The sequence below is a fragment of the Fringilla coelebs genome (assembly GCF_963513975.1).
Source record: "Fringilla coelebs genome assembly, chromosome: 2".
Classification (NCBI taxonomy): domain Eukaryota; kingdom Metazoa; phylum Chordata; class Aves; order Passeriformes; family Fringillidae; genus Fringilla; species Fringilla coelebs.
In genome coordinates, this window is record NC_140029.1 from 17,804,609 (window position 1) to 17,812,697 (window position 8,089).

Here is an 8,089-nt window from a genome sequence, read left to right on the forward strand (position 1 = left end):
GAGCCCCATCCAGTCCAGACTTGACTGGACTGGGCCATCCACAGCTTCCCTGGGCAATCTGTTCCAATGTCTCAACAACCTCACAGTAGAGGAGTTTTTCCAAATATCTAATCTAAACCTGCCTTTTTTCAGTTTGAAGCCATTCCCCCTTGTCATGTCACTACAAGCCCTTGTGAATAGTCTTTCACAGCTCCCCTAAAATGTCTTGCTTACAGTTTTTAATAATAAAACTAGAGTAGATTTCCAACAGCCAGCCTGGGGTCAGATGAACTTTCATGTTCATGTGATAGGTGGACAACTTTGGAAGGATGCAAGGTGTGAAACACCAACTGCTGAGTTTGGTGCACCTGATCTGGATAAGTGATAAAATTTTGGCTGTCTTCAGAAGCACTGGTCAACAAAAAAGGGGAGCTTTTTGTGTGGGTAACTGTAAAAAGATAAAGGAAATGTGTTGAAGCAAAATACAATATCTGCAGTCACTGCCCACATCACTGGAGGCAGGATTTGACCATTAACCATCCTGTTTCCAGTGTCATTTCTAGAGGCAATATTAGAAAACATCTTTGCTTTGTAGAATTATTTCATCAGACTCCTCACCAACAGGAACAGGCTTAAATGAAGTAAAAGATGCTTGTAAAGGACCATCCAGTGTCCTGAAGGGTACAAACAAGGTTTCTTGTTTCCCAGGGTGGAAATCCTTCAGCCTTTTGGCTGTATTGAGCACCTTTGACTTGTTTCAGTACTGGCTGTTAGGACCAGTGTCAGCAGAAAGGGAGGAATAGGAAGGAGAAGGGAAAGCAGCAGGGTGAAAGGGGAAAGCTGAGCAAGGGAAGCCCAAGGTTAGGGGAGGCAGGAGAGAGGAAGGCCAAATATAAAATAAAACCATGGAACCCACTAATCATTTGCATAATGTGGTCTCATTTGTCACAGTTGTCTTTGATGTCCTGCTGCTGGGTCCCTCTGGACAAGGACTGCATCATCTCTGTGTCCCAGCATGTGCTGCTCCATTCTGGAAAGGATTAATAAAGTTGGTTATTAGTGATAATATCTCAGTGCTTCAAAATTACCATCCACAACATGAGGATGTATTTCTCTCAGGAATGTTGAAGATGAAGAAGATGAAGCTTGCCAGTGTTGGAGGGGAAATACAGAGTATAGTGTTTTTATTACTGCCTCAGTTGTTGCTCCAAGGTCTCTCATGCAAAGTTTTATTGAGGTAATTCAGATCCCATCATTTCTAAACATTCACACTTTTCCATTCTTTGCATGACAGATAGCTACACCTCAGTGTGACCACAATGGATTGCTGTGTCTGCAGCACCTCTGCAAGAACCTGTGAAAGATTTTGGTGAAAACAGCTTAGTAGTGCAAGAGCAACCTCAAGCTACAGATTAAGAATTGTTGTTTTCCTGTATTGTACTATATGATACTGAAATAAAGTTCTCTTGAGATGAAAAAGGGCCAAGCTTATCTGATCATACTTCTCAAGGCCTGAGTGAAGTTCAGTTGAACCTATAGCACTGGCCAGCAATTTGAAAACAGACTGAAATCCTCTAAACAAGACATTATACACCGTGGGCTGACTGTGGTGGTAAGTATTTAATCAGTGTATTCCTGACAGCCCACCTTTTACAGCAGTTTGGCTTAATTTTCTGCTAATGGTAATATGGGAATCACCCAGAGCATACATCTAGCTTGGCTCTCTGCTGACAGAAAACGGCTTGAGAGAAGCAAATGATACATGAGAAGCCATATACTACATTTAGCAACATTTTGAAGTCAGTATAGGTATTAGCTCTTTCACTGAAATAGATACTACAGATGAGGTTAATCAAGGTCACAGTGCTACAGAAAAAATAAATCTTTTTTCTAGTCTGTGCAGTAGGATCTTATTAGAAAACAAAGGACACTTTGATTTGGTACAGCCTGTCCTCCAGAGCCTGTAAATGGTACAACAGTTTATATCCCTTGAGGATCTGGCCCACATGTTTTATGTAACTTCCACTTTTTCTTTTTTTTTTTCTCTAAATCACCTGCATTCAGCCTGTGATAATAAACAGGAAAGTGAATAACAAGTAATATAGACTATATGGTGAACTGCTTCCCAAAACAATGAGTTGGTTCTGATTTCAGTTACATTTGTACTGTGCCAATGAATCTTGAAAAAAGGTACATGGTGTGCCCAAGACTGAATTGTTTCATTTCCAAGAGCTGTATTTAAGAAAAGAGAGGAAAAAGAAAAATTCAATTAAATGAAGCAATAAACCCAGAGAAGTTCTGTTTGAAGAAAATCTGCAACATTTATCACTAGCTCCACATCCCTGGCAAGTTGATATTTCAGAAAGGACTTTCACAGTTCTGTTCAGCTTACTTGGGAGAGAGCATTGATGCCTACACCAGAATGAGCACAAATCATGCACAAGTAAGTTGTTTACACTGTCAGTCATTAGCCAGACATTTGGAGTGCTGAAGAACATTGATATAAAGAGTCTGTCTGTGATACTCAGCCCTAACCATCTCCATCAGCCCACCTTGCAGCCTGGTACTCACAGCTGGACCTGGTATTCCCCTGGGGCTCAGCCAGTGCTGAAGAGCCTGCAGGGATGAGCTCAGGGGCCTCATGCACACTATATGCTCCTGTTTGTCCAGGTACAACATTTGCTTCTGTCATACTGATCTTCTTGGACAACTCCTACCTGGCTGAGCCTTCATAAAGTAGCACCTTTATTCTGCATTTTGAGGGAAATCAGTCCATTGTTTCTGCTGTTATTCACAAAAGAGATGGGTGAAGTCTCAGGGCAGGAGTCAAGTCCTGTTTCTTCATCGCTGTGAATACGAAATAATTCCCAAATTAATACAAATCACAGTATTAGCACGAGAGCTTTTGGCTTGATAATTTCTTTCAAGAACTGGGTGCTAGTTTTGACCAACCAAGGAGAATTATCACACCTTGACAGAAAGAGTTTTTCATCTGTAAACTCCCACATTTGGGAAAACAAAGGAAATTACTTTTGGGGTCAGGGAAGAAGTGCAACAAAGACGTGAAACAACTCAGTAAAAAGTGGGAGTCTGTGATTCTAGATACTCTTAAAACATGGCTCAGATGCCCTCAGAAATTTGGGCAGTTCACTAGTGCAGTAACCTGTGACTCATGAAATAAGCTGCATAAATATTCCAGGCTTTTATAGAAAATGCATTGACCAACTGTTCACAATCCATTAGCAATGAACAATCTGTGCTTGGCTTTCTATGAGCAGCTCCTTTTGGCCTCTCATGGTTTTTGTTTCCTTTTAATGTGGCATGCAAGAAGGGAGGTGTGCAGTGGAGTGGCACCACAGCTTCCTACAAACAGACAATTGCTAATGAAAAATTTGCACAGTTAGATATGCCTAATTTGATGGACTGAACTTGCTATTTTTCAAACCACATTAAACTAAAGTACATCGACAGTGATGAGTGGTTCACTCTTGCCAGCACAAACACATCAGTACCTTCAGTTTTGTGAATACATTAAGCACTGTGTATGCACTTTGCATGAAAGCCTTGTGTTTTAACTGGATGTTTTGTGTCTGCATTGATGTTTGCATCAGTCCAGAGTAATTTTGCCCTTATAGTCCAGATCTAGCTTTGTTCTGAGTAAAGTAAGCAGGTTCAGTAGAAACTGAATTTGATCTAAGATCAAAAAGTAAAATTTGATTTAGTTAGTCTGCCCTCTTCCTTCCTACCATGTTTCCCTTTCCCTTAGATGTGGCAATTTGAAGCTGTCATCTTGCTAGCTACAGCAATGACTAAATGGAAAGCATTTAATTTTGGAAAAACTGCAAGTGTTCTTGCATTATTTCTCTACCACCTTTGCTTTTCTCCTATAATTTGAATTATAATTACTAAAAATGACAGTACGTAGCTTTTATCAGTAGGAATTTTAGACTTTGGACTAACATTCTTGATGATATTGTATCTAAACAACTTTGCAGGTGCTGATGTGCGAGCACATGCTCACTGTAAAATGAACTGAGACCACTTGCTTAGTAAAACTGAAGTGAGAAACACATTACCTGGATGCAAAGCCATGTTTCAGAGGATCAATGCCTTTCCCTTCATTGTTGGGGCAAGGTGTTTTATTTGTAGAGGGCAAGGTGTAAGGGATGCAGAATATTGTGCACCTGAGTGGTTGCCTCTCCTCTGCCTTTATAGTGTATGGTTTTGATTTTTATTGTAACCTTCAAAGTGACACTTTATGATATCCTGATTTAACCTGCCAGTTTGTACACTCATCCTCCTAAAAATCCTTCAGCTTCTAAGTTTTCTCCTAAACTTTGCAAACACACTTTGGTTTCCTGATGCTTCAGGGAATTGACAACATCTTTACACAGCTCCTGACGTCCTCAGATCTGTCCCTTGGCAATGCTGAGCACTCTTTGACTTGGGAAACAGCCATCAGCCTGTGGCAGCCTCGGAGTGCAATGGAGCTGTGTGCAGCTGACAGCTTTTTTAGGTCTGGAAAAGAAAAGCAGGGAGCAAATGGGACAGGAGGTTATGGAGAGGTATGGATTAGTTGTCCAAGGCACTGGTCCCAGGCTCAGACCAGCGGGGTACAAAGCCCCCCATGCTCCAGGAGGTCACTGGGCAGTGGCTGGCAGTCGAACCAGGTGGGTGCTCTCCAGGTAGCAGCCTCCCCTCGCTTCCTCCCCTCACAGAGAGAGGTCCTGAGTGTGGTGCAGCAGGTGGGGAATCTCTGTGCTCTGCACTTGCTGCCTTTACCTCCATTGCTGCTGGGCAACAGGGAATTAATCCAGCCAGCCCCTCACCTAAGCCCAAACTGCTGATGAGGCTGGGTGCTGGGACGTGCCCTTGGTGGCTCGGATGGAGCTGGACAGGCGGTGTGTGCCTGCAGAGGAGGAGAGATGCTCCCTCCCTGTCACACAGCTCCGCTCCCCCTGAGAGTGGACACGAGGAGGATCTCATGAAAGCCTCCTCTGGCAGACAGGGATGTGTCCCAGTGTGGGCAAAGCCCCTGTGGCACGGGCTGAAGCTCGCAGCTGGAGAGCCAGGGAGTCAGGGAGCCAGGGAGTCAGAGTCAGGGAGCCAGGGAGTCAGGGAGCCAGGGAGCCAGGGAGTCAGGGAGTCAGGGAGCCGGGGAGTCAGGGAGTCAGGGAGTCAGGGAGCCAGGGAGTCAGGGAGCCGGGGAGTCAGGGAGTCAGGGAGTCAGGGAGCCGGGGAGCCAGGGAGTTAGGGAGTTAGGGAGTCAGGGAGTCAGGGAGTCAGGGAGCCAGGGGGCCAGGGAGACAGCATGCCACTGCTAGCACTTTCATCTGAGAGAAGGCGGATGGCACGCATGCAGAAGAGTTAGTCATGTGGGAAGAGGGCTGCTCAGGGGATTAAAAGGACTATTTGCCCAGCCCCCCGTTCGAAGCACGGGGAGGGGGAGAGGATGCGGGGTTGCCCCCGGCGATGCCCCGGTGCAGCCGAGGCAGCACGGCTCCTCGCCAGGCGCTGTGCAGGGACATGTGCGGAGGGGCTGAAGCCACCCCTGGGCTGCTCACCGCCTCCACAAAGCCAATTCCCTCAGAGCAAGGATTTGCCAGGTATTCCGCTGAAGCGGGCTGCTCTCTGGGAAAGGGCAGAGGAGGGGCAGAGCGGGGCGGCCGCAGCCTTGGGCAGGCGGTGAGGTGGCCCTGCAGCTCGGCTCCCTAGGGATGCTCCAGGACAGGCAATCCCGGCGCAGTGCAGCCACTGCCTTTCAGAGCCCCTCTCAAAGTGGCCACTGAGTAACCTTCTGTCCGTCTTTTATGTGCTAAGCAGAACGACAAAGTGTCACAGAGAGCATAAACAATGCCCCTGTGTGGAAAAATTGCCCTGATAATGGTATTTAAAGCCATTTTAAGGGTGTGTGGTGCCCAATACACAACACAGAGGGTTTTTATTGAGGCATGTCCTAACTGCAACTCTCTGTTATTGCAGACCTAGTTTCATAGCACAGCTCAGCCAACAACATGAGTGGTGAGGCAGAAAAGTGCTCCAACAGAGCCAGAGTACAGATGAACCTCGGTGGGCAGCTCTTTCAGCAGATGTCAGACAGCTCGTACCGTGGGGACAGGACTGGGAGTACCAGGTAGGAGCTGGGAGCCACAGCTGCCGCTGCAGACGGGAGGGCTGGGGGGAGAGCTGGCACCCGGGAGGATGAGGAGCCTGTGTCAGCATGTCAGGTTACAGCAGCCTTTGTGCTGTGGCAGTGGCAAACTGACACAGCCCTTTGCTCCTGCCAAGCAGGCTGGCTGCCATCACACACAGCAGTGGATTTCACTCAGACACGGTTTAAACCTCCAGCTGCTCCTCTATCTCCCAAACCCATGGCTGCTGCCTTGCTGCCTTGGAGGTTTGAATTTCCTGAAAAGGTTCGAGGTACTTCCCTTTCTCAGCTGTTTACTGTTTCCTTTTTGCTGTGGTACAACTGTCTTCGTGCTCTTATCAGCTTTCCACAGCACAAGAAATGAAGGTCCACCACAAGAAATGCTCCTCATCCAAGTGTGGGTGTCCATCAGCACCTCTGGCTATATAAATCACTCCCAGCTAAGAGCCTGGCCACTCTGCAGAAAGCCTGCTGTGCTAGTAAGGCTGACACAATCGAGTCTCTATCAGCCCAGAGGGTGGGTGGGCACTGGAACAGGCTCTCTAGGGAAATGATCACAGTGCCAGCCCTGTCAGAGTTCAGGAAGGACTCAGATAACACTCTCAGGCACATGATGTGAGCCTTGGAGCTGTCCTGTGCAGGGCCAGGAGCTGAACTTTGATGATCCTTGTGAATCCTTTTCAGCACAGCATATTCTAGGATTCTATGATTCTACAGCCTTGTGTCTCCCATATGTCTTCTCAATGGGAGCAAATCCATCCATGAAGGTTTGATGTGCTTGAGGCTCAGTCACTCCTCACTGTTCCAACACAGTTTTTCAAAATGTAGCTTGGTGCTAGTTCATCTCACAGCTTATTTTTTCTCTTGTGCAAAGCACATGGCAAGAAAAGTGGAGTGTAATTATTGTATTATTCCTCATATATGATGTCAAGGTTTGCATTTAGGTATGCAGTAAAAAATAACTTAGAAATAGGGCTGAGAATTTGCAGCATAATTCAGCATGACTCTGCCTGCTCCATTTCCAGCTCACTACAGCGCTTGCACACACATTTAAAAGCAGGTGCAAAGGCAAGCCCTATACAGCTCTGGTATCCCCTACAAGTATCCTGCTGTCTGGGGGCTCCTGGGTCGTGCATGAATCCCTTGGGACTCCAGGCTGTGCATGGACAGGTGGCTGCAGCAGGTGGGAGTGAGGACAGAGGTGACTCCTGCACCACAGCAGGGAGGTGACAGCTACCAGGGCTGCCTCTGGACAGGGGGAAAAATAACACCTGCATGTAAAAAGGGAGTTTTGAATCAGCCAGCCATTTTCAGTACCCTAAAAATATCCAGTTCAGTGATTGTGCAATTAACTTGCCAGCACAGAAAACAGGAGAGTTGAAGTGAAGGGTCAACATAGTTCCTCTTCTCCACTGAAGAAGAAGAAATCAAGGTAATAATAGACATAATTCTCTGCTCTGAAAGGCAACAGCTGAAACAACAGCACAAAAACCTTTCATCATTTCACCATGTGACAGTCCCACTGGCAAATTGAGAAGCAATGAGCAAGACAAGAATCACAAAAGGCACATAATTACTTAGAAAACAGGCTTTGTGGTTCTCAGTCAAGAATAGGGGCATTTTAATACCTCTCCTGGGCCTTACTGTATGCCATATCATCTGGATGTGGGAAGAGAATATCTATCAAAAAAGCAGGTTTTTGGGCATTGCCAAGCACTGCCAAGGGAGTGCTTCAAAGGATTACAATTCCAAATGATCATAAAATTTTGAAAAATGGACTGAAATCAATGTGATGCACTTCAGCCCAGACAAATTGACAATGCAGGAATTGGTGCCACCCTAGAGCCAGATGCACAGGGACAAAAAAGGGAACAGCTGAGCAAGGAGCACTACCAGAAAGGTCTCAACTGGAATATGAGTTGATGTTGGCTGATGTCACCAGAAAGAAGGTGTGTATCA